This window comes from Zosterops lateralis (genome assembly GCF_965231275.1).
Source record: "Zosterops lateralis genome assembly, chromosome: 9".
Classification (NCBI taxonomy): Eukaryota; Metazoa; Chordata; class Aves; order Passeriformes; family Zosteropidae; genus Zosterops; species Zosterops lateralis.
The window spans coordinates 1,743,874-1,769,567 of NC_139769.1; the positions used below are offsets into that span (position 1 = coordinate 1,743,874).

At 43.2% G+C, this 25,694-nt stretch overlaps 1 protein-coding gene across 1 annotated transcript in view; it reads left to right on the forward strand.

Annotated features, from left to right (window-relative positions):
* The first annotated feature begins 11,662 nt into the window (after window positions 1-11,662).
* Window positions 11,663-25,694, forward strand: part of JAK1 (Janus kinase 1) — a 51,608-nt gene continuing 37,576 nt past the window's right edge. Inside the window, exon 1 of the mRNA XM_083867222.1 lies at window positions 11,663-11,788. The gene's annotated coding sequence lies outside the window, so the exon portion shown is untranslated. The remainder of the gene's footprint in view (window positions 11,789-25,694) is intronic.

Sequence of the window (25,694 nt, forward strand, 5' to 3'; positions counted from 1 at the left end):
GTGAACCTCAGCTGCAAAGCCACTTTGTGTTAAAGCTCCCTGAGGCTTTCACCTGCGGGGTGAGGTGGGGTTTTGGGGACACTGAGGGAGGAGGAGGAGGAGACTGAAGACTCTGCAATGCCACACACGGAGGGGCCAAAGACTGCCAGGCTGCCCTGGCTCAGTTATCACAGTGCTGATGCTGTCTCTTGTAAAGGTACAGTACTGTGATAACTGAAGGATGGCAGCCATCTGAGCTTCACAGCGTCCTGAGGCCACCAAAGCAACATCCTCCTGCTCCACTGGGACATGCTCCTTTCACCTGCAACTCTTGGCATAAAAGGCACCTTTATTTCAATAAAATATTCCACACTCTTCCTCGTTATTGGTTGTTTTGTCTTGGGAGGGCTTCCAGAAATGCTGTGCTTTGAGAAATATTCAGAAATTGTTCCCAAAGTAGAGTCCTGTGCAGGCTGGTGGATATTAAATTACAGAGAGGCCCCTCAGTGGGAGATACTTGGTAACAGAGCAAATTATTCTGTAGCAGCAGAGAAAATGAAACCCTTTTAAGATACTTTTAAATATTTTCTTGTTAAGGATACCACAGTTTGGCCGGCTACTGTAACTCAGAGGTCTCTGCGTGGAAATAAGTGGTGGGAAATGGCTTTTTTCAGGCAGTGAGTTACTGGTGCATTGGGGACAGCCCCTTGCAGGGTTTCTCTACTCTGTGAGTGAGTGACTGAATTTCCTGGGCCATTTTTACAGCGATGTCACCAAAATCCCTGGAACTGAGGCGGTGCTGATTTTTGTGCCGTGTGAGTTCACTCTGCAGTGCTGGGACACGACAGCAGAGGGGCCCCGCGGGCCGCCTTGTGCTGGGAGAGTCAAATCCCAACATTTTTTACAAAAAGTAACCGGAACCCTGCAGAAATATCAGAAATTTCCCAGATTCCTGCCCTTCCCCGAGGAACTGGCGGCGTTCAGGCTGATGCAGCACTTTGCAGAGGTCACTATTTGCTCTCCATCCTGACATTCAGTGTGGTCATTGACCCAGTGGTGTTTAGAAATTCTTCTTTCTGGGCTGGGATAATTCATGTCCAGCAGGGCTTTGCCCTGTGCTGCTCGGGGGAGAGGACACGGATGGTAAGAGGATAGTTTTTCATTTTCCTGCTGCTCACTGGAAGTTTTTAGGGCTGGCCTGGCAGGGTCAGGCCTGTGCAGCCGTGATGGAACATTTTGCCAGCCTGCGTCACTTAAAGGGGAGGAAATTATTACTGCTGCTGTGACAGGGGCTCGAGGCTGGCTCTGGAGGAGGTCTCTGCCTCACCACAAACTGCAAACAATAAAGACATCCTGCTACCAAGAGCTGTAACTGGATTAAAATCTCAGCAGAATCAACCCTCAGCTTCCCCCTTTCTGAAGGCTACAGGCACCTCTTGATCAGGCAGCAATGTTTTTATCCCAAAAAGGAGCAGTGGTCACCTCTATATTGGCTGTCCCATGGGAACTCTGCTGTCCTTTTCCTTCCCGTGCCACATTCCTATTCCAGGATGGACAGGAGAGAGGAGGAGCTGTGGGATCCTGAGAGCATTTCAAAGCTGCCCAGGGCTCTCTTCTTACCTATTTTGGGATCCAGCAGGTGCTCAGGGAATGTGCATCCCATTTCCTGAGAGAAAGGCAGGTGTATCCAGCCAGGTCCTCATGGTGCTGCCCCAGGGCCAGCTCCAGGTGCTCCATGATGGAGATAATCAGTTTGCTGACTCCTTAGAGAAACAATTGAGTTATTTTCCTGCCCATGGGGAAGCAAGATAAGGGCTCTGAGGCAGCTCCAAGGTTTGTTATGGATCAGATCCAAGGATTACAGTTGCTCACCTGCCAGGCCATGGCTCAGGTGTGAGGTTAATGACCAACCTGGGCCGTTTTTAGGGATGTGGAGTTGTGCATGGGACACTCCTCTGGGGCTGCTGAACAGGGCACAGAGCCCGCCCCAGCCTTGTGCCTCTCATTTCCTGTCACAACAAGCACAGCCTCGAGTTCTGGCATGGGACAGGAACTGAAGCGCTGCCTGTGCCTCAGAACAGGCAGATTTACTAGAATTTTATCTCTCTCTCTAGCACAGTGCACAGAGAGTCCATCTCTTTTTCCTGTGGCTTCCTACTGATATGGGAATGAGACAGACTGATATGTTTGCTGTCCAAATATTGCTGCACACAAACAAAGCAGCTCTCAGAGTTTGCCAGCGGAGCACTTCCTCCCACCAACGTGTTAAAGCGAGACATAAACAACCTGCATTCTGACAGAGCCTCAGAAACCAGGTCCATCCTCTCTCTGATAAAGCTGTCTGTGATTTCTGGGACTGATCCCAAGGCAAGGCAGCGTCTCGTGCCGTGTCTCAGCTGCTGTTCCAGCCGGGTCTGTTTTTGTCCAGCGCTTCTCAGGCTCTTGAATCAGGAAAGTCCCTTTTTCCCGTCTGGACTCTGCCTTTCCACCCACGTTCTGCATGAGGAGAGGAGCAGTTCTGCTCCTGTGCTGTGAGGCTGGAATGGCCTCAGCTCAGCCTTGTCAGGGTGGGAGCTGCTGCTGGGAACAGCCTGGCCTTTCTGACAGCACCACGATTAAAGGCATCCATTGTCTGCACACCTTAAAACCAGGTGAGGATGGTGCCTTCCCCCCAAAATGCCTTTTTCCCTCCCAAATGTATGTTTTGTTATTGTTGTACTAAAATGGCATCCATTATCTGCACGCCTTAAAACCAGGTGAGGATGGTGCCTTCACCCCAGAATGCCTTTTTTCCTCTCCAAATGTACCTTTTGTTGCTGCTGGACTAAAACAAGAAGAATCCTTCCCCACAGAGCTCCAAGCACTTCAGCCATTTCAAAGTGCAGCAGTGCCTCATATGAGTCAGACTGTTTTAATTGCTGCTCATTCAGATCTTCTCCAGCTTAGTGCAGACACTTGAACTTGAACTTTAACCCAGACCTTGGTGATTAAACGTCTTTACAAACCGAGCTGCCTACTTGAAATGTCACCGTGCAAATATTGGATATACCAGAAAACAACTCGGGTTTATGTCTGATTCCTCAGTGTGAGCCTGGAGATGTTGGGCAATGTGGAATGAACTCTCCTGAAGTCTGTCAGTGCTGTTCTGTTTTTCCCTGGAACTGGGAAAAGCAGTGCCCAGGGGCAGTGTGTGAACAGAGGGTGACACTTCTCCTTTCTCCATAAGATTTCTGCCTGTATCTCACATTTTGGAAACAGCTGCTTGCTGAGTTGGTGGATTATATTGAAACTCTGCATTTTGTCATTAGCTTGATTGACCAAGGGAAACTGTGACTGTTTGATGGCTGATCAGGGCCAAAAGTGCTCAGCAGGAGCTGAGTGTTTCCAGTGTAGTGCAGTATCAAAGTTACTGCTGTAATTTCTGTATTTGGACAGGTGAGAAAGCCAAGGTTGCACAATTTGGTACGTAATTTGCTTTTCATAACACTTCACAGGAACAGGAGAGGTGCACAGACTCACGTGTGGGTTAATACACTCTTATACAAGGTCTTTAATTGATGTTGGATAAATGTTATAATTTTTCTGGGAGTGATGGAACCAGAGGAGAGACCCCTCTACTCCAGAGGGCTTTGGGTTCATAGGTGAACTTAGAATTGAAATCTCAAGTTCCCCTTTGACTTCAAGAGGCTGAGAGCTGCACTCTGGGTTTTGTGATGCACAGGGATGTGCATCTGCCACTGGAAAAAGCCTCTTTCAGCCAGAGCAGAAAATGGAGAAAAAGATGAGGCTGCTCAGGTTTTTCTTTGGATCTTCTTAAGTCAGGCACTGCAGCCTCACCCTTAGCTCAGGACACAGCAGTGCCCAGGTCTGTGCCACGCAGAGTCACCTTAAATTAAGGTGAATTTGCTCAGATTTGGTGCTGGACAGCAGTGCCAGGAGAGCCCAGAGCTGGAGCTTGTGGGGCAGGAGGGGTGGAGAGGGCAGAGGGCTGTTGGTGCTCCCTCTGCCACCTCCTCTCCTGAGTACTTTTGTCCCTGATCAGCCATCAAATAGTCCCAGTTTCCCTTGGTGAATGTCAGAGCTCTATTGACTGCCCTACCTTTGAATTAACTCCAGGAGCAGGCAGAGTAAACTGAATAATTCAGGAGAGACGTGTGTTTAAACATTTGCAGAAGCTTCAGATTCCTCCTGCCTGAAAGTAAGAGAGAGCAAATTTTGCATTTGGCAGAGAGCAAATGATTCCTGGTGGAGGTGTTTGTGGATGGACAAGGAGCTGTGGAGCCCATCCCAGCAGCCAAGATCCCATCCATGGCTCCCATCCCTGGGGCTGAGGGTGGTGGGAAGTTCAAGGCCATGAGCTGAGGGCTACACACACAAGGGCACCACCAGCACAGGCAGGTTTGGCAAAAGGAGAAAGGGCTGTTAGAGGAGCAGGGGAGCATCAGTGGTTTAGTTGATACAGGGAGAGCTGTTTCCATGATGAGAGCCTGACTTCCTGCTTTTTTTTAAATAAAGACAGCCTGACTTTAAGATAACACACAAAAAAGATGTCAGTGTTTGAGCAGAAGTGATTCTTCCAGAGGGGGGTGGATGAGGAGGAGTCAGTCCCTCTGCCATGGAAGCACAGGCTGTGCTGGATGAGATGGACACAAATCACAGAGATAACGTGAGAAGCTCCACGAGGATGTTCCTGATTTGGTGTGTTCCATGTCCAAGCAGTTTCCTCAAACCCCTGTGCTCACATTCCCAGAGTGATAAAAAAGACTCGTGGCTGCTTGAGCAAAATCTCCTCCCTGTGCAGAACATCCGCATCTCCAGCATCCAAAACTTTGCTGCCTCCTGGTTTGAAATGTATCCAGAGGACTCTGGAAATGAAAATTCCCAGAGGTTTATTGCTAATGAAGCCTAATTAATTTTGGATGTAAATGTGCCAAGCTTCTGCAGTTGTGTTTGCAGCCCCATTAAAGGAAAAGTACTGTCAGTTTTAGCTGAAAATTGTTAGAGGAACGGGGTCTATTTGGTTCCTTCTTAGACTGTGCAGTCCTCACTTCTTCACCTCTTGAACTCAGCTAAGTTGAAGGAAATGTCACAGCCTTTTAAAAGAACTGCCTGAAACACAAGGAAATGAGGAAAATGGAGAGATGGGAGAAGATTCCTACACTGCTCCTCACCTCTGCAGGTTTCATGGATTGGGATGGTAACATCAGCTATTTCCGCCAGATTTGGCGTTGCAATCTGGATGTTCTCAGTAGGTTTGAAACCCAAATTCAAGTGCACTGTGGCAGTTCTCCTACTAATGTGCCATTTAAAGGTGACTTAGGGTGACAGAGACCAGCAGAAACATCACATTTCTCTGTCTCTAAGATCCCTGGCACTTTTTTTCCCCCTTCCCACATCTGGTATACCATAGCCACGTTTTATACCATCATTTTCTCCTTATTATATTTTATTTGCACTCTATTTCAGCCCAATGAACTGAATCTTGGGGGACATAAAAGCTCTAGAAGTGCCTAATAATCAGCTTCTCCTGTTCAAAATGCAACATAAGTAAACTGAGCCAAAGGAGTTAATATTTTGTTTTCTTTGTAACTACCAGCCCCACTTTACAGTTGTGCACTTTTGCTTTCATCCAAAGAACAAACAAGTAACAGAAGACAGAATTTAGTGACTTTAACACGGAGTAAACTCATCACCTCAGTGATTTTTGCTTGTATTCTTTAATTGCTTTTTATTGATGCTATTAAAGATTAAACTTCTGAAGCACTAGAATCACATGCATGGGAGGACTGGGGCACTCATTTCATCCTAAATGGGAAAAAACTCCACTTTCTTTCAGATTTGGAGCTTGTTTGCCATCCTGCTGGATTTCTGAACCCTCTGTGCTGTTATGAACAACATCCTTCCTGCAAACACTTAATTCTCCATCTCCTCCTTGCACAGAGAGGGAGAATATTGTAAACCCCACCTCAAAATGCTGCTTTATAACCCAGAGTGAGGAATTGTGATTTCCAAAACAGCACACGAGGAAAACAGCAGCAGCAGCAGAGAGAGTTTTGGAATTTGTCCAAGCATTAAAGATTTTAGAAATGCTCCGTGCTCTTGTGTCAAGTGTGTCCCCCTGAATGGGACAGGGACCCTTGGACAGTGCTGGGTATGACCTGTACACAAGCTCTGTGTGGACAGAGAGAGACATGATCAATATCGCATCCTTTTGGTGACAGACGTGGCATTTCCCACGCAAAAAATATTTAATTTTTGCTCTGCTCGAGGTCACTGCTCTGCTTTGTGCCTCCCCACCAGTTCCAGTAAACGCTAAACTCGCCCTTATAAAACCCAGCTGTTGCACATACAGCTTTTCCTGGGATATATATATATAGAAAAAAAATAAATATCCATATATATCCATAAATATCCATGGCTGTGGAGTCAGTCTGTGAGCAGGAGCATTGTCTAACTCCAGTGGTGTGGCTGGCAGGCAGCCAGTGGGTACCTGTGAGCTGTGCCAGCAGCATGCTCATCCTGCTGGAAAGGGCTCTGCTGGGAAGTGGATGAGCTCAAGAAAATGCATTTTTTGCTTCTGGGCAGTATTGATTCGTCTTGATGTGTTTTATTCATCTGCTTTGAAGATGCAGATGAAATAAAAACGTGCTGGGGGAAGGAGTTCAGGGGAGGAGGAGGCACAAGTGGGGTTTGGAGCTGGACACCATCACCATCTTCCTCCTTTGAGCTCTACACAAACCCAGTTTCTTCTTCCCAGCAAGGCAACAAAAAGGGTGTTTTTTCAGCAGGGAAATCTGGGGAGAAAATGAAATCAAAACTGTCGGTTTGATGTGAGAACAATGAAGAACCAGAAAGATGACAACGGGAAAAGGCAAGCAGCAACATGAACACGCCTGCTGCAGGGCTGAGACACCTCAGCAGCATCTTCACACTCCCCAGCTTGGAACAAAATGTATGAACTCCATCCCCCCGGCCAGGAAAGTCGGGAATTGAGCTCCTGTTCCACCTCCCACACACAGCTCTGGCAGTTCTCTCCAGCCCTGCCCAGGAAATCCCCCTGAGCCCAGCTGGGGCACCCTCAGAACCTGCACTGCTCTGGGTGCACCAAATCTAATCTCTTGGACTACCCTGAAGTAGCTCTCCTTCCCCAAACTGAGATTATTAGCTTTAAAAAGAAAAAAAAAATTTTTTTTTTTTTTTTTGAGCACCACTTTTAGAAATAGTTAATTACTCGGAAGCAATTCACACCTTCCCAGTGTCTCAAAATAAATTCCGTCACTTGGCATTTCCAAGCAGAGCCCTCTGAAAAACAGCAGCGGGGGTTTCACGCATGTTCCGCCAGCACAGGAAGCTGAAGATAAATTCAGCCACAGATCAGATGTGAAGGACTTGTGCACATATTGTGAGTTTTATTTATACAGCTCCCACCAGCAGCTGGGGCCTCACGGGCTCTGAGGTGTTCATAGGGATGAAAAACTGCTTTAGAGCACCCAGGGTGACCAAAATTCTGCATCCTGGGTGATCCCCATCCTCCAGCACTGACAGAACCAAAAATTTATGTCATTCATAAGTGTAGTGGTTTTATGTTTGCTGAATTTAGTGTAGTGGTTTAATGTTTTTCTGCTGTGAGATAGGATTAGGATGAAACAAATTAGGCAAAACAAGTTCAACTTGAAAGTAAACAGATGGTTTTATTAGCACACACTAAGAAGAAGAAAATAAGAAAAGGAAAAAAAAATTGGAATTTTTAAACCAGCTTTTTTTTGTATTATGAACTGTTCACTTTTTACAAACAACGTAAAGAAGCAAAACTTAGAACTTTAGGTTAGCACTGCTTATAAAATACTTTTTTTATTTAATTTTTGAGAGCGAGAAGTTCTATATTACATAGTTTCCCAAGCTAATTTAAGGCTGTGTGACCCCTGTGTTTAATTAGCCCACCTGGCCATCAATTTACAAGTCACTTTTTACCATCCATGCTAAACCAACACAATAAATTATTTCTAATTTCAGCAGCACTCTGCAGAAGCCTGTGAGGGCACAGAGTTGTTCTAAATCCTACTACAGCTTAAGGAATTTTACATCTCCCTTTACTCATCTCCCAGCACCTCTGACTTCATTTCATCCTCCTGAATTTTGCTGATACGAGTGAGGAGAAGCAGAGTTCCTGCCAGGAACAAATCAATGACAAACTGGAACCACTTAGAGAGTGTTAAATCACCTTTATATAAAAGTTCTGTCAATCCCAGGCTGATGCCATCAGTGATTTAAAACACTTTACCGTAGGCCCCTCGCTGTACCTTGAAATACAATGAATTTAAAAAAAAGCTTTAAAAATATTTATGCTGTTTAAAGTAGAGTGGAAATATCCCCATTTCAGAGGGAAAGATGAAGCTTGAAATCAAACTGCAGAGTGGACAAAAAAAGGATAATCTGTGCATCCATCCCTACCTCTTCTTTCTAGAAAGCTACAAAAGGAAATTTGTTGGAATTGAGTTTGATTTTTAAATCACAAATACCAAGACAGTCAGATCTTGTCTTCTGTATTTTGCCTCTCATTTTTTTTTTTGGTGGAGAATATCAGTACATGCTGGAATTTGCAAAATTCAGAAGGATGTAAGATACAAAATAATTCTTCTACCCCAGTACAACACTCAGAGGGGGAAAAAAAAATTCTTTTTATTTGTTTACTTTTCTGCAGCTCTTTGCAAGCCTCTTCTCCTTCTAAGCAAGAAACAAAGCCAGTCACAAACACAGATGATTAATTCCTTAGAGAAAACTGCTTTAAGAGTTTTAATGCAAAATTACATCCTTCCCATAGGCTGGAATGTTGTGGTAAACACAGACAATTTTGGGTATAGGTTGGACATCTCCCCCTGTTATTAACATAGTTCTCAGAGGAATTTTTAGAAGCATATTGATTCCATCCCAGTTTGTGTCAGAGAATAACCAGGAGAAATCAGCAGTGTCCCAAAATCAAAGTAAAGAAGGCAAAAGCTCACGTAGCAGACAGGACTGGGAGACTGAACACACAATTTCTGCAAAATCCAAATTCCAGAGCAGCTCAGCCCCTGTGGTGTTTTTTTTTTTTTTTTTTTTTTTTTTTTTTTTTTTTTTTTTTTTTTTTTTTTTTTTTTTTAAGTGAGGAGTGTGAAAATTTAATTCTGGCTGAATGACATGGCCTGGGTCATTCCTGGACACAGTCCTGGGCTCTGGGCATGGATTTAGATGGAGCAGAGGTAAAGCTGGAGCAGCCCCAGGCTAAGCCCCTTATGCAATCCTTGGTCACAACCTCTGCCGGGCTGGGCTGGGCAGCTCCAGGATTTAAGGACCTTTGCAGCACCACTTTCTGTGCTGAGAAACGAGTCCTGCCTGTAAGGCATAAATAATGCAGCTCTGGTGTGGTTTTCAGCGTGAAAACCCACCAAGAAAACATATTTTATCAAGGCAAAGCCATGGAAAGGGCTGGTGAGAAAGAAAGAGAATTGTTGGAAGCAGCTCCTGCAGGCAAAATATGGGGGAAAAGGGAACAAGGAGAGGTCAGGAATCATGGTAGATGTTAGGGAAAAAAATCCTTCCCTGTGAGGCACAGGGTGCCCAGAAAAGCTGTGGCTTCCCCTGGATCCCTGGAAGTGTCCAAGACCAGCTTGGAGCACCCTGGGACAGTGGAAAGTGTGAAATTAGGTGATTTTTAATGTCCCTTCTGATCCAGGCTCTTCCACTGTTGAACCTCTCTTGTTCCAGCCTGAGGCTCTTTTCTAATCTTGAGATTAACCAAAGTGATGGAAACAGGGTGAGGCTCCAGTGCTTTCCCACAGTGCGTGGGTTAATCCAGACCCTGTGGCCGTGTAGGTGAGGAAAAAGGTTAACACGGTGCAAAATCATCCAAATTACACCCTGCTAGTTCCCTAACAGCTGGAAACAGCTGGATTGATTCCTCCCAGGAGAGGGGAAAAATGGAATCAATGATTATTTCTTTAGTTTGTAAATCACAACCACTCTCTGGCCATCAGCACCTGAGTCCCAGCTGGATTTCCTGGAGAAAAAGGGTCAAAACTTGGGATTGCTGAGGCAAAAAGGCAGAAGAGCTGGGGCAGAGCTGCTGCAGTGGTGTGTGAATGCTTCAGAACAACCTGGTGCTGCCACATGTGAGAAAACCTTGATAACATTATTTCAGTGTGCTTAGTCTGGGCTACATGGAGGGGAAACTTGTCAAAATGTTTTTTTTTTTTTTTTTTTTTTTTTTTTTAAATGACCTATTCATTCTTTTAGGACAATTCCCCCCAAAAGGCAGCAGCAGATTGACTCTTCTGTCAGAAGAAAATGCCAGATACGTGTGGTGTGTGGGAAGAAGGGGCGAGTGACTTCATTGAACTGAATAATTTTTCTTACGTGTTTTACTTCCACTTGTGCTGTTTCCTGTGACTTCGAGAAGGGTTTGAAACCGCAGCGAAGAAACGGGTTTCTTGTCTGTGCGGATGGGGAGGGCTGTGAGCGTCTGCTCATCTCAGCGAGTTGTTTACACCAGTGTGAGAATGGAAATGAGATTGTGGGTTTGTAAAAGATCATCTAAAGACAACTGTAGGCAAGCAAGGGTCGGCATCTTCTGTAAGCAGCAGTGGGATGAGAGGACGTGGTTTTAAATTGTGCCAACAGGGTGGTTTAGGGTGGACAAAATCTGGAATTTCTCTGTGGAAAGGGTGCTCAGGCCTTGGCAGGGGCTGCCCAGGGAGGTTTGGAGTGCTCATCCCTGGGAAGGAAGGGCTGGAGGTGGCACTCAGAGCTCTGGGCTGGTGACTGGTTGGCATTGGGCACTGGTAGGTCTTGGAGGGTTTTTGCAAACCTGGGGATTCTGTGGTTCCGTAATTCTCAAACCTCACCATGACAAACTCTGGTCAATCTGCGGAGGCGACACCCGCAGCCTCAGCACTGGGCTGGGGAACAACCCGCCACTCCAGCATTGTCCGAGCGGGGACAGAGGTGACTGCAGAACCCTGGCTCGGCTCTGTTCAGCTTGTGAGGGGCTGTTCCCACCCATGAACCCTTCCATCTCTCCATGCCATGCCATGCCATGCCATCCCATCTCTCCTCACCCCATCCCATCTCTCCCCATCCCATCCCATCCCATCCCATCCCATCCCATCCCATCCCATCCCATCCCATCCCATCCCATCCCATCCCATCCCATCCCATCCCATCCCATCTCTCCTCATCCCATCCCATCCCATCTCTCCCCATCCCATCCTATCCTATCCTATCCTATCCTGTCCTGTCCTGTCCTGTCCTGTCCTGTCCTGTCCTGTCCCGTCCTGTCCCATCCCATCCCATCTCTCCCCATCCCATTATCCCATCCCATCCCATCCCATATCCCATCTCATATCCCATATCCCATCTCATATCCCATCCCATCTCTCCCCATCCCATGCATCCCATCCCATCCCATCCCATCCCAGTATCCCATCCCAACCCTCCCTATCCCATCCCATTATCCCATCCCATCCCATTATCCCGTCCCACCCCATCTCTCCCCATCTCTCCCCATCCCATTATCCCACCCCCGGTGTCTCAGCCGTCCCTGGCCCCTCCCCGGGGCGGGGCGAGTTCCGCGCATGCGCAGCCGTGCCGGGACCGCCGCCCTCCGCTCCGCTCAGCTCCGCGCTGCGGGCCGGCCCCGAGAGCCGCCATCCGGCCCGGGCTGTGCCGTGTCCGCACCGTGTGCTCACCGCGTTCTCACCGTGTTCTCACCGCCCGGACCGGCCCCCAGCGCCCCGGGCCGCCCCGCGGGGCCTCGCCGGCCGCCACGGCAGCGGTGAGTGAGGGAGGGAGGGAGGGAGCGAACGGGGCCCGGAGCCGGGGAGGGCCCGAGGGCGCCGCGAACCGGGGAGGCTCCGCGGGGGAGGCCTGGGGATCTCCCGCTGCGCTACCGGGCTGCGGAACCTCCGGGTTCTCTGGATCCGAGAGGCTGCGGAACCCCCGCGTTCTGTGCCCGAGAGGCCGCGGAAGCGCTGGGTTCCCTTTATCCGAGAGGCCGCGGAACCCCCGCGTTCCCTTTACCCGAGAGGCTGCGGAACCCCCGCGTTCCCTTTACCCGAGAGGCTGCGGAACCCCCGCGTTCCCTTTACCCGAGAGGCCGCGGAAGCGCTGGGTCCCCTCGGCCCGAGGGGCTGCGATAGAGGTGTCGCTAAGGCAGGGTGCAGGGCCGGGCAGGGCTGTCACAGCCACATTTCAGCCCCCAGCTCGGTGACAGGAGGAACAGCCATGAAACAGCTCCGGTTGTGGCCGCCGGCGGGTTTGGAGGAGTTAGAAATCCCCTGGATGAGCTCTCTGTACTGGGGGATCCCGCTGCCTTCCACTCCAGGATGGTGTCCAGCTGTGGCTCTGGCAGTTCCTCTGTACGGCACAGGGACATTTTGGGACATTTTTCACCCCCTTTGCCCTTTCCCCCACCACAGTCACACCAGGTCACCTCTGGCTGGAGATCCATCACCCCAAAGGACACACAGGGAACCCAAGGTGTGCCCACTCTGCACCTCCTACTGACACCTAAAACACAATTCTGCTTTGTGCATGTGTGAGAAAAGAATTCCTCTGCTCTGTTGGATAATGGCAGAGAGTCAGAACCAGATTGATTTAAGGTCGCTCCCAATCTAAACCAATCTATGATCATGTTGAATTGGGATTTTTAAGATCTGTGGATGAGGAGAATGGGGAGAAATGTGAAGCACATCAAACCTGCTGCTAATAATGTAGATGGAGAATACAAAGACAGCTCAGCAGTGGCTCAGTGTGGCAGGAGAGGATGGATCCAGCTCTGGTTAAACAGACACTCACCCTGTGCTCAGGATGCAGTGTCTGTTCTGGGGGATGAGCCATGGCAAGTCACATTTTGCGGCATGTCTAGAATTCTAAATACAATGCAAGAAAACTTTGGGATTATTTATTTTTATTCTTTTTTAATTGGAGGAGGCAGATAGAAATAATTCCAAATCATGTCACAGTTTAAACTAAACTCCACTAAACCCAACTTTTCTTGGGGAGGATTCCCTACACTTTTATTTCCAAGCGTGGTGGATGTACTTTGGTACTTTGCTTTATTCGAGTGCTGGAGCTCGGTATTAAGTTCAGTTTTGCCCTTATAAGGGGACTGGGAGGCATTTCCTCCTGGCACTTGTTTTTAAAACACACAGGAAGTTGCACCTTGATCTGGCTCTGTGTTAGGTGAGACCAAAACAGGTACTTTGAAATGTGGGCCCAGCTCAGGATGAGATATTAAAAGTTACAATTATTTTTATCACTATATTTATTTTTTAATGATTCTGTTGTTAAATATGTTACTTATCTAAGTGTTACAATATCCCACAGTGTGTCTGTGTTTGGCTTTTGGGAAAGGTGATGTGAAAAGCTTGGAAAAAGCCACAGTGAATGGGTTTAAACCTGCAGAAAAATATAAACATAAATCAGGAACTATTTTAAAGTTTTTGAACTCCTGGAAGGTTGTGCACTGCACAGTTAGTTCAGAATTAATTGCAAAGTGGCCCTTTTTTTTTTGAGAGGTAGCTTCTGCAAGTGTTTGAACTGTTTTCTGTCTGTTTGATGATTTGAGTTAAAAAACAATCAGGGAATATTTAATGGGAAAACTTTGAAAAGCAAACCAGTATCAGCTGCAAAGCAAAAAGCTGAAGTGCACCTGAAGAGTCACTCGGGGGTAAAATCAATATTCCTTTTAATCTCATTTTTTTTTCCCTTGGTCAAACACAGAGTCTGCAATTTCAAATGAGTTTAATTTTTTGCCTCATCTCTCTGAGGCTGGAGGTAAAGCAGGGCTCTTATAAGTGGTTTGAGTTCAGGAAGTTTAGACTGACATTTCTGTGGTGGTTTAGTCTTGCAAATAAAGACGGAATTCAGAGAAATCAACTTCCTTTTTTTTGCGTGGAGGGGAAAAAAAAAATCTATTTTCACAGGTAACGTCCTGACAGCTTCACCTCTTGTACTTCCCCCTGCTCCCTTCGTTTGGAGGTGAAAACACATTTTTCTTCAACAAAATCAGCCTCAGGTTCCTTGACACCTTCTGATGCCTGATCTGGCATGAGAAAAAGGCTCAAAATGAGGAAGGGACTTTGAAAATCCATCAAATCCTTGTGTTGGATGTGGATTGCAGCAAAAGGGAAAGGTGTTTAATTTGTTCAAAGGTTTCACACATAAAAGCAAAGCCTTAGGACTGCTTTTCTCGAGGTGTGAAAAGGCTTGTTGTGAGAATTTCTGACCCAGAAAGGAGCTCTTTTCCTGACTTGTCCCTTGTCCAACAGCAATTAAAAACCATCAATTTTTTTTTTTTTTTTTTTTTTTTTTTTTTTTTTTTTTTTTTTTTTTTTTTTCTTCTGGGTGAAAAAACAACCCTGCCAAATATCCACGTTGTTCTTTTTTTTTCAAAGTTTGCAATTCGGGCATTATTTCCTGTAAACACATTCAGACTTGCTCCGGATCTTTGGAGCACTTAAAATGCAATTAGGTTTCAGGTATTGGTGATTGCAAACACTTGCTAAATTAGTAGAAAATGGCTTTTTACAGCTCAAGCACATAATTCAGGCAGTTGATGTTGAGAGTCTGCCTGCAGTGAAGCTTTTGGTTTTGCTGCCAGGGTGAGACAGAAATGCTTGAAGGAAAAATAGAGCCTTAAAAAAAAAATAAAATAAAAAAATCAGCATTTTGGGGTTTTTTTTTTTTGGCAGCTAAAATCGCCACTTCCATCTCTTGCTGTAGTTTCTGTGCAGGATGTGAAGTGACAGATAAAGGGGGGTTGTTCTTTCACTTGATTTTTTTTTTTTTTTAGCAGCACTTTGGGGCTCCCATCCAGGATTTGTTTTACATAGATCCTTCCAAAAAAAAAAAAAAAAAAAAAAAAAAGAACTGAAGCAGTGCTGAAAAAAACTACTGCAAGAAGTTGTTGTTGCTGGTTTTCTTGGACAAAATGGCTGTAATTTCTTAGTGGAGAGGAGGAAGTTCAATTTAGTGGTTTTAATGTCCTGGCCTGTTGCACACAGGTGGATTTTTAAGGAACATTCCCTGACCGTTTTCTTCATGCTGGAAGGTTTTATAAAACTGAATTTTTGCTGGCTGGAATAATTCTTGATTTTTTTTTTTTTTATTTTTTTCCTTGAGCTGGTTATATAAATGTAACATAAGTTGCATAACTGACAGAAAAAAATTGAGCTACAGGAAACTGGGAGAGCAGCCTCGACATGGAAAAGTAAAGTCTGGAGCAGTTAAATTTTGCATATCAATAATGTCTTTTTTCCCCAGTGTGGGAGGTTTGATAACAGTGATATTAATGTGTCTCTCTGCATATAATATGATTATTCCATTAAAATATTCTGTTTAATTTATTCTAGATTTTTTTTTTCTTCCCTCTGGGATGTAAAATGTAATCTAGGAAATAAGGGAAATAAGGGAAGTTGAGGGAATTTATGCATTAATCTGAATTGTGGTGAAAGCCTGGGGAAATAAAAAAATAAATTAAAAAAAAAAAAAAGGAGTTTTTATATGAAGAACCAACCTGCAGAGTCAGGTAGAAATAAGAAAAAAGAGAGTAAGTAAATATTTAAATTAAAGTGGTTTGGTGTTGTTGTAGGTCCTGCTTGGATCTGACTACAAACAGATTTTTTTTTCTGGAAATACCAAGAAGGAGATTTGACAAAGCTTTGGGAAACTCGTTTCATAAATCCATTTTTCTGGTAGCTTTGCTTTCTGACAGATTTTACTGCTGCCCCTTTGAGTCAGGTCTGCTGCATCAGGGAGTCTCTGCTAATAAAGAGAATTAATCCAATGTTTAATTCAGTATCCTCTGAATTTTGCAGCATGTGGGATTTACTGTGAGTCAAGAGTTTAACCCCAGTTCCCAAAGGATAATTCCTTTAGAACACAAAATCTGACAACTGCTCTTCCTCCTTCCAGGAAAAAAAAACCCTAAAAGGGAATTTTCACATTCCTCTCTTGTTTATAGAATGGATCTGAGAGGGGCTTTGGCCCCCAGAATGTGAGTATAGTTCAAATATTTAGTTCAAATTTTTAGCAATTTTGGACTCCAAGTGCTGTTTAGATTGTTCCTTGAGGGTTTCCTGTCTCTTCCAGCTATTCCAAGACTCAGTGGAATCTGTCCTGCTCATCGTGGAGTTCAGCAGGATATTGAAATATTAAATTATTTCAGTAATAACCTTTCAATGTGCTGCATATTCTCTAAAAAATTAGTTTATTGGTCTTCCACTTCAGATCTTTGAATTTATTTTCCTGGCTGGAAGCTGAGCTAATATTGACTGATGTCATTTAGAACAGGAAAAAAACTTTAAAAATCTTAGAAAAAAAACCCTTAACACATTATTTGTCAGGAAAAGGACAGATCTAAACATTCCACATTTTTTATTTTTGTTTTTTAAGATAAGGAAAATAGAGCAAACAATGCTCAATCCATGAGACAGGAGGGAGGGAACACAATATGTTTGTGTGTGGATTAGGATTTTCAGGAAATGAATTTGGCAGAGGTGATTTTTATGTTCATTTTGAGCCACCAGCAGCACAGGGAGAGACACATTAAACAAAACAAGCCTTGAAAACCTTGGCACTTGGACATTTTAAATGACTTCCTGCTGTTTGCCATCCATAAATACCTGGCTCTGCTCTCTGCATTTTAATAAAGTATCATAACAAATACAAAGCAGGGTTTTTTATTTTTTTTTATTTATGTGGCTTGTTCTGTTTGATTTTTTTTTTTTCTTAAATTAGTTGTAGAGCATCAGATATTTAAGGGAAAATAAAAGTATTAAAGGTATCACCTTAAGTGGTGCATTAGGGTCAGATTTTTGTATTTAAATCTCTTTTTGCATGAGTTGGTTTTTTGGGTTTTTTTTGTGTCCTCAGGATATTAAACTCTCACCTCCTGCATGGAAAAAAACCTCAAGGCTGAGGTTTTGAATTTTCACAGGTCATTTTGTGTGATGATTTCTTGTGTTTCGTGTTTACTGGGGATGCACAAAAAATAACCTTTCACTTCCTGGACACTTCTGGATTTCGTTTTTCCTCAAAGCACAGCAATAATTTTGAAATTGCTGGAGCTGAGAGTTTAAAAGTTCATTTAAAAAGTTCAGATCAGGGAGCTCTGAGCTGTGTGTATCACACCTTTGTGTTGTCACCTCACCAGCTCTGTCACTTTGTGCTACAGGAATTACCCTCTGAAAAATAAAAATAATTATAAATTCACTGTTCACCTCTTTGCTCATTCCTGCTCTTGATTTGTATTGCATTTATATTAAATTATATATTTTTTACTCTTCTTTCTTGTTTTAATACTCAAGCTGAAGGAAGAGAAATGTGCATTTAATGTTGATAATTAATTAACAGCTGCAATTCTCATATTTAGCACTTGTTAAATCCCAGTGTTCCTGATGGAAAAGTCTCTGCAGGTTGTAAAGGGCACCAGGTGCTTCTGAAATGGAGTTACAACCTTGTACCTTTTTATTAGAAACCTCAGGGCTTGGCTTAAATGTCTTTTGTTTGATTTAGGTATTGATTTGTAGAAGTCTCTTAATAACTCCAGGCCCTAAAGATAAGGAATAGTCGAGAGTTCATCCAGACTGTGGTGTGATTAGAGACAGGAAATCTGTGTAATCCTTGATTTTTGGACGAGGGACCTGTGTAATTCCTGATTTTTGGTTTAATCAGAGAGGGGGACCTGTGTAATTCCTGATTTTTGGTTTTATCAGAGACAGGGACCTGTGTAATTCCTGATTTTTGGTCTGGTCAGAGATGAGACCTGTGTAATTCCTGATTTTTGGTCTGATCAGAGACAAGGAACCTGGATAATTCCTGATTTTTGGTTTTATCAGAGACAGGGACCTGTGTAATTCCTGATTTTTGGTCTGGTCAGAGATGAGACCTGTGTAATCCCTGATTTTTGGTTTTATCAGAGACAGGGACCTGTGTAATCCCTGATTTTTGGTTTTATCAGAGAGGGGGACCTGTGTAATCCCTGATTTTTGGTTTTATCAGAGAGGAGGACGTGTGTAATCCCTGATTTTTGGTTTTATCAGAGACAGGGACCTGTGTAATCCCTGATTTTTGGTCTGGTCCTAACAATACATTGCCAAAGAAACTTGTATTTATTGTCCTGAAGCACATCGAGGTTTTTCATTGATGATACAGAACAAACCCCAAGGAAATGCAAATGGAGCTTTCCCAACTGGAATTCTCCCCTTGAAGCCTTTGTGCGGAAAAATCAACTTATCTTGTTCTACACCAACAATTGTTTTAGGAGGAATTCATGGCCTCAAACAACTTTCTTGCAGCTGTGGGAATCAACAAAGGGTTTGATTTTGATGTCAAAGCCACACAAAGTAAAAGAACATATAGAGATGGCTCAGAGCTGCATTTTTTACCAAAGAACAGCCAAGTTAAAAAAAAACAAAACAAAACAAAACAAAAAAAAACACAACTCTGTGGTTTTTACAGCCCTTTCAGCTTCCTGCAATGTGACTGACAGCTCAGATATATGAACAAGAGACATCAGCAAACAGGTTTGGCCTTTAAAAAAAAGGATTTTTTAAAATCCCGAGTGCTCAGCCCTGTGCCAGCACAACCTTTAAACACCAAAAGCTGAGATGCTGATCAGATTAACTGAGCTTTGTGATTAACTTTTCACCCTTTTTGTTGGGATTCACTGCGTGTTTTAACTTGCAATTAAAGACTGTGGTACCTGCAGGTTAAATCACTGCGTGTTCTTAGGAGTTTGCTGTTGAATTAAGGGGAAAATAAACAGATTTTTCTTGGCTTGTGGTGTGTGTGGAGGCAGCAGAGCTGCTCTGGGGTGTCCTTGAGGCTTCTCCTGAGCTCTGGGGGAATTTGGGAAAATCCTGTGTGAGGAACACTGAGCTGAGCTGAGGTGGAGCAGTTTAACTCCATCAGGCACAGAATTATTTACAGTTTAACTCCATCAGGCACAGAATTGCTCAAAGAATTATTTACAGAATTGTTCTCCCCACACTGTGTCTGTGCATCATTTCCCATTCCTATAGAATCACCTTCTCTCTCTATCCTTGAAATATTAATTTAATTAATTTTATATGACCTATCAGCCCATAAATCCACATCCTGCCTCACCTTCACTCCTTGATGTGACCCCTCATTGATTTTGTCTGATCAACAAACTCCTCAGGACTCGTTCAATCCTCTGTGTCCTTGTTGTTTAACTGCTTGATGAAGTTTAATTAGCAGTGAAATTGCTGATTTAAATTACTCTGCTGCCTCCCTTTTGGCTCCTGAGCTCTGTAAAAGCTCAGCTTTGCACACACACAAATCGGTGCCTATCACTGAAATTATTACATAAAAACACTGGATTTCTCCAAGCTTTTTGTGGCAAATTCAGCCTTTGAAATACAGCTGAGATGCAAACCACTCTTCCTGATCATTTTGCTGAGATTGCAGAAGTTTTTTTTTTTTTTTTTTTGTTAAAAACCACAACTTTTTTTTTCCAGCCAAAACCAGGGAAAAGAAGAATTTTGGGAGTTCTTTAATCTGCAGTAGTTCTGCATTTAGGGCCAGGCCAGCTGTGCACACAATCACTCAAAATGTGCCATCCCTGCTCTGCTGGGTGGGATAATTCCCTTTTTTTTTAAACCAATAAATGCTGATAACCACCAGTTTAAAGCATTTAAAGCATCTGCTCACAGCCACAGCAATTTTAGAAATGTTTTATGGGAGATGTTCTAATCACCAAGTTATCCTTTAAAAAAATAAAATAAAATAAAATATATCTCTTCAATATGATTTAAAAGTTTACAAAATCAGTGGAGATGAGCAGCTTTCCCAGGCTGTTTCAGGGTATTTATTTATTTATATTAAAACCTGATTTTGTTCAGTGCCAGAGAAAGTTGGGAGTGGTTGATTAGCAGGGAAGAAAGATTGACACCAATGATCCTTATCTTCTGAACAAATACACACTTTTATGGTCCTATAAAACTTTTTGTCGTGTCTGTACTGGTTGGGAGGGGCTGGCCTGAAACAGAAATATTTAATTTGTTAAGGCTTAAGGAGCAGCTTTCTATGTTCTATCTCTGTGTTAATAGAGCTGAATTTTTTAGGATTTAATTTAGAATGAGATTCTTAAGGACAAGGTTTAGGCCAGGCAAGGACTCTTCTCTATGAGCATCCCATTATAAAATGGGCTAAAATGGAATAATTCCCTTTTCATTCCATATGACTGAGCTTCATCCAGCTCAGGGATGAGCTAGAAAATGGAGATAAGAGGGGAAAAAAATCCTTTTTGGGAGTTTAACCTGATGTGGAGGAGCCCAGGGTGGTGGGAGCCCTTCAGCAGAGCTGGTGACACAGAATTTGATTTAATTTAGACTCAGATTTTTAAGGACAAGGTTTAGGCCATGCAAGGACTCTTCTTTATGAGCATCCCATTATAAAATGGGCTAAAATGGGGTAATTCCCTTTTTCCTCCATATGACTGAGCCTCATCCAGCTCAGGGATGAGCTAGAAAATGGGGATAGGAGGGAAAAATTCATTTTTGGGGGTTTAACCTGATGTGGAGGAGCCCAGGGTGGTGGGAGCCCTTCAGCAGAGCTGGTGACACAGAATTGGATTTAATTTAGACTCAGATTTTTAAGGACAAGGTTTGGGCCATGACTCTGTAGAGAGCAAAGACTCTTCTCTATCAGCATCCCATTATAAAATGGGCTAAAATGGGGTAATTTCCTTTTTCCCCCAATGTGTCTGAGCTTCATCCAGCTCAGGGATGAGCTAGAAAATGGGGATAAGAGGGAAAAATTCATTTTTGGGAGTTTAACCTGATGTGGAGGAGCCCAGGGTGGTGGGTGCCCTTCAGCAGAGCTGGTGACACAGAATTTGATTTAATTTAGAATCAGACTCTTAAGGACAAGGTTTAGGCCATGCAAAGACTCTTCTCTATGAGCATCCCATTAAAATGGGCTAAAATTCTCTTTTTCCCCCAATGTGTCTGAGCTTCATCCAGCTCAGGGATGAGCTAGAAAATGGAGATAAGAGGAAAAATTCCTTTTTGGGAGTTTAACCTGATGTGGAGGAGCCCAGGGTGGTGGGTGCCCTTCAGCAGAGCTGGTGACTCAAAATTGAATTTAATTTAGACTCAGATTCTTAAGGACAAGGTTTAGGCCAGGCAAGGACTCTCCTCTATGAGCTTCCCATTATAAAATGGGCTAAAATGGAATAATTCTCTTTTTCCCCCATATGACTGAGCTTCATCCAGCTCAGGGATGAGCTAGAAAATGGGGATAAGAGAGAAAAAAATTCCTTTTTGGGAGTTTAACCTGATGTGGAGGAGCCCAGGGTGGTGGGTGCCCTTCAGCAGAGCTGGTGACTCAAAATTTGATTTAATTTAGACTCAGATTTTTAAGGACAAGGTTTAGGCCATGCAAAGACTCTTCTCTATGAGCATCCCATTATAAAATGGGCTAAAATTCTCTTTTTCCCCCAATGTGTCTGAGCTTCATCCAGCTCAGGGATGAGCTAGAAAATGGAAGGAAAAATTCATTTTTGGGAGTTTGGGCTGATGTGGAGGAGCTCAGGGTGGTGGGAGCCCTTCAGCAGAGCTGGTGACTCAAAATTTGATTTAATTTAGACTCAGATTCTTAAGGACAAGGTTTAGGCCTTGCAAAGACTCTTCTCTATGAGCATCCCATTATAAAATGGGCTAAAATGGAATAATTTCCTTTTCCCCCAAAGTATCTGAGCTTCATCCAGCTCAGGGATGAGCTAGAAAATGGAAAGAAAAATTCCTTTTTGGGAGTTTGGGCTGATGTGGAGGAGCTCAGGGTGGTGGGTGCCTTTCAGCAGAGCTGGTGACTCAAAATGTGATTTAATTTAGACTCAGATTCTTAAGGACAAGGTTTAGGCCTTGCAAAGACTCTTCTCTATGAGCATCCCATTATAAAATGGGCTAAAATTCTCTTTTTCCCCCAAAGTGTCTGAGCCTCATCCAGCTCAGGGATGAGCTAGAAAATGGGGATAAGAAGGAAAAAAAATTCCTTTTTGAGAGTTTGACTTGGCTCTGGTTGGAATTTTCATGCCGAGCTTCACATCATTTTCTCAGTTTCCAGCTCAGGTTTGTTCTTCCTACTTTGATTTGCATCTGATCCTGATTGTTTCCTGGAGTTTGGGAGCTAAAAATATCAACCAGGGTGGGTTTTTATCTGTAAATATGAGTAATTGGGGAGCTCAGGCCAATTAATTATGCAATAATTGTGTTCTTTCCTCTTTCACTTCTTAGCTGTGGTCAGTCTTGTTTAAAGGTTCTGGTTTTAGGAGGAGAAAAAATGATAATTTTTAAAAAATTAAATTTAAAAATTATAATTTTTAAGGATGTGTTTTTAATAAGACAAAAATGTCATTTTATGCTTAAAAAAAAATAAATATTTTGTACCCCCAGTTCTCTCATTAAGAGGCTGGAACATCTTTCATGCAGCACTTTGGTAAGAAATAATTTTTAAATAAAATTAACACCTCGGATATTAATTTTTAAACTTCTAATCAGATTTATTGCCAGATTAAAAGTGTGTTTTCCAGGCTGTTCCTGGAATATTTGGAATTCTTTTCCCTTGCCCCATTTCGTGTGACAAAAAACAGCAAAGAATTTACAAGATTTTTTATTTTAAAATCGTGGCCTTTTGCTTCTGTAATTCTCACTTAAACTTTCATCATTCCCAGCTGAAATGGCAGAGTGGCTTTTCTAGAGCTTTTATCAAATAAATTGATTTTTTATGAATTTTTCCTTTGGGGGAAGATGAGATGGGTCTTTTTCCCAAGCCCAAACCATTCCACGATTCCAGGCCAAGGATGTGATGAGAACTGGCAGAAAACAGAATTTAAATTTTTTTTAAAATTTAAATTCAAGTGAATTTGAATATTTTCTGCGTGTCTTATACCAGATTTTCAGCAGAGATTTATTGTACAGCGAGCCCTGAAAGGGAACAAAAAATAAACTGATGGATTTATTGAGTTTATTTCTCTGTAAAAATGAGAAAAAAAATCCTATTTTTTTTCTATTTACATGAAAATATATATCTAGAATTATGTGGAGAGATCTCGGGGTTTTGATCCGGTTGTTTCCTCACCCGAGATTCCAAGGCTGGCTGGTGGTTCGTGTGGGCACGAAGGGAGTGATTTTCCCTCTGGACCTCTGAAGGATTTAGGGTCTGCTGTCTGACTCTGTGTCTCTGTGTTCTGTGCTGAGCTCGGTGCTCGGTGTTCGGCGCGAGAATGATGAGGAGTCTCAAGGTCTTGGTTTTCTGGTTTCTCGCGTTGTTTATTAGTTCTTATCTTACAATTCTCTCTGTCCGGCCATGGTGTTCACAGCAGCCTGGACACGAGGTGACTCCCCTTCCCCTGTGTCCTGCCATGATGTCCACTGCAGCTCGGACACAAGGCGACTCCCCTGTGTCCGGCCATGGTGTTCTCAGCAGCTCGGACACAAGGCGACTCCCTTTCCCCTGTGTCCGGCCATGGTGTTCTCAGCAGCTCGGACACAAGGCGACTCCCCTGTGTCCGGCCATGGTGTTCTCAGCAGCTCGGACACAAGGCGACTCCCCTGTGATGGGAGGTCGCTACCTCTTATACAGATAACTACGTACCCATTGTTTACAATTCTATGCCAATGTCTATCACCTATACTAACAGGGTCGTGTCTACTTTGATCCAATCCACTGAAACTATTTTGTGCCCACGTCACTACAGAAGATGGATGCCAAGGGAGAAGAAGAAGAACCCAGGGCTCCACCCTAAAATCTCCATCTTGTCCCTTTGCATCTACATTCTAAAAATCCATAACTACAAAATCTTCTGCACAGTGATAACTACACTACTCTCAGTAACACCTTTGTGACTTGCAATTCTTCTCTCTGTTGGATGTTTTTCTCATGGACCAAAATCAAAGCCTGTGTCTTCCTGGGCTCTGTGCCAGGCAAATCCCCCTGCACAGACCCCAGACCCTCTTTTTTGGGTCCCAGGCCTCTCTACCGAGGTCTGTGACTTCCCAGGGCGCCCAGAGGGATGCCCTGGACTCCAACATCTCCCCCCTTTGTTTTCACCAAAAAACACCTCTTTGGCTGCTTTGCCATATGCATTAAAGCAAACACGACTTGATCATGAGAAGAATTACAAGTCTCAATAAAATACATACAAATTTTTTTCAAAATTTTCTTCCACAACCGTGAAAGGTTGAAGAAATCAAACATGCCATTCATCCGTGATCTGGTTTCTTCTCTGAGTTTGTTCACTCCATTTCCCAACCGCTCTGTGCTCTCGTGAATTGATTCTGAACCATCTGACAAATTCATGCAATACAGAAGGAAAAGAAAACGCAAGATATAAGTCCTTGCACGCAGAATGAAAGATGTCTGCAGTCTTGACACTGGTTCACATTGGCCTGCTTTCCTCTCCACTCTTGAAGCCATCAGAGCTTCCTCGCCTGACATGATTTCCACACTCTTTGCAGAAATTCACTTGTGTTCTGTATCTGCAGAAACAAAAGCTACTTCTTTGCCATAGGTTAGTTAAAACTGTACTTTGATGGAAAATGCACAACTCTTGTTAAAACCTGAAATCCATCAGGAAAAGTTTCACATGCAACATCTGTGCTTGTTGATGAACACATCTCTCCTCTAGTTAAAGCCAAAGTGTGGCCAAAACCCTGGCCTTATCTAGAGTGATATCCTTTAATACATTTTTGGAACAAAGCTCTTAACAACAACAATTATGAAATGCTTAAACAACTAAAGAACATAAAGAATTTTGAAATGTATCATGATACAATTCACAGTACTTATTACTTAAAACTTATTATCTTAAACTTATCTTATTTTACTAACTTATCTTACTTATTACCTTATTATTTTAACTTATTTATTATCTTAACTTTAACTTACTTAACTTAAAACTTAACTTATTATCTTAAAACTTATTCTCTTAACTTATTTATCTTATCTATCTTATAACTTAATATACTTAACTTATTTAACTTATCTTAACATAAAATACACTTAAAACTTACATACAATAAAACTTTAAATTTATAAAATATAAATCTATTACTTAAACTTTATCAATCCTTATCTTAAATTCAACTTTACTTACTTAACAAATCTTAAACTTAAAACCACATAGAAATCCCTTCTAATGTCAATACAATACTAAAACACAAATCAACTTGGATCCAAATACATCAACACTATAATCAAAAATCCTTTTCCATGTCATGACAATAAGTCTTTTGCTCCTGATCATGCAGCTGCTTTGCAAACATTCAATGATTTCCAGATCTCTGCTTCTGAATTCACAAAACCTGTAACTTTAACTGAATTATTATTTTGCCTGAATGCAGCCCCTCCTAACCCCGAGGGTTACTGCCTTCCCTGGCATCCCTCCCTCTCCTGGATGAGGAGTGGAGACCTTAAAACTCTTGTTGCTGCACATGATCCCTGTGCAGCACTGCTTAAGAAAAACCCTTCCCTCTCCTGGATGAGGAGTGGGAACCTTAAAACTCCAAGAAAAGGGTAAACCCAGCATGTAGCCGAAGGATAAATGAAGAAAGGATGTATGCAGTGGATTTAAGGGAAACCTGGCTACCTTTTGCTGAAAGGAAAAGTTGAGGGAATTGGACTGACAATATCGAAGTGCCGCTTGTGGGCGG